Raw genomic sequence first — 1576 nt, forward strand, 5'->3', positions numbered from 1 at the left:
TCTAACCCTAATCTCCTCTATCATGGACAAATACCAATAATATACTTCTTTTGTTTTTCTTTTTCTTTTTACAATTACCCTTCTATATTATCGCTCCATATGTGTCGCAAATCTAACTCGGAATTAAACATGCACACAATTTCTATTGGTTTACCGTATCTGAATTTACCAACACACATATTTGCTTCAATAATGAGTAACACACATTTTTGCTTCAATAATGAGTAAATTAATATAATTTACTACATTGTTTGACATTCCAGGTGTTTTCATATTCCCAACAGTGCTGTTTGGACATCAATTTATAGATTTACATTATTCTGTTGTGATAATTTATCTGTAATGCTTTCCCAAATTGGATGTATGGCATAACATTCATAAAAGAAACGTTCTACAAAATCAATCTTATTTGGACAGAATGAGCATTTGTTATTAACCCCAATGCCTATTTTACCGTATCGCCCTTCCCGTTGATCCTTTTGTGACTTTCACGAATTTATTTCGCAACAGGAATCGATCAGCCAAAAACCACAACCGCAAAACCGCAGCTCAATAACCACGAGGGTTAGATATTTTTACATTCTATCGCAATGTTTTTATTTCTCTCTCATTTTATTGTAACTTGATAGCAGCTAACCATTACTTAGGTAATGCTTTACAAAGGGTATCATGTTTCGCTTCTCTAACATTTAATGGTCATTTGACAACAATCATAGTTCGTCGTTCCGGAGGCATTACTACTTTCAAAGCACAGTTTGCCATCCTGTGACCCTTCCGTCACACTTTACAATCATTTGACAAGAACCATATATATAACAGTTTGTGGCAGAAAATGACCCACGACTTGTCTGATTCGTCACGTTCATGTCTCCGGTTAGTCAGTGTTTCTGATCGCGTTTCCGTTACGGACGGAACCGGAAGTCATCGTCAAGCCAGAGGGTCTTATGGGAACTTGATGCGAACATTGACTGCAGTTTCCCCGACCCTCGTTAGGCCGGGAGGATGAGTTCGACTGGTTCCGCTAGCGAATGCTAGATGTTGACGAATCGCTTCTGTGATGGGTAGTCATCTCGTAACATGCCCGTTGTGGGAATTGAGTGTCAGGCGAGGGGAAGAAATTGCTTCTGAATTTGTGATGGTATGGTGTTGGGTGTTAGAGAGAGTGTGAGTGTGTTTGGGAGAGAGGTGTGTGTGTGTGTGTGTGTGTGTGTGTGTGTGTGTGTGTGTGTGTGTGTGTGTGTCTGTGTGTGTCTGTCTGTCTGTCTGTCTGTCTGTGTTTCCGTCTGTCTGTCTGTATGTCTGTCTGTCTGTCTGTCTGTCTCTCTCTCTCTCTCTCTTTATCTGTCTCTCTCTGTCTCTCTGTCTCTGTCTCTCTCTCTCTCTCACTCTCTCACTCTCTCGCTCGCTAAGGCGAATGCTTTTGTAACCCTTATTTATATGGTTAATACATACCACTGAAGTATCGCGTAAGTGCGTCTTCTTGGCGTTCGCATCTCTTACGAGAAAACCGGAGACAGCGAACGTACCACATTGTCAGAAAGCATGTATGAACGCATGAGAACAAAACACTCTCTCC

Source organism: Littorina saxatilis, linkage group LG2 (assembly GCF_037325665.1).
Source record: "Littorina saxatilis isolate snail1 linkage group LG2, US_GU_Lsax_2.0, whole genome shotgun sequence".
In the NCBI taxonomy this organism is placed as follows: Eukaryota; Metazoa; Mollusca; class Gastropoda; order Littorinimorpha; family Littorinidae; genus Littorina; species Littorina saxatilis.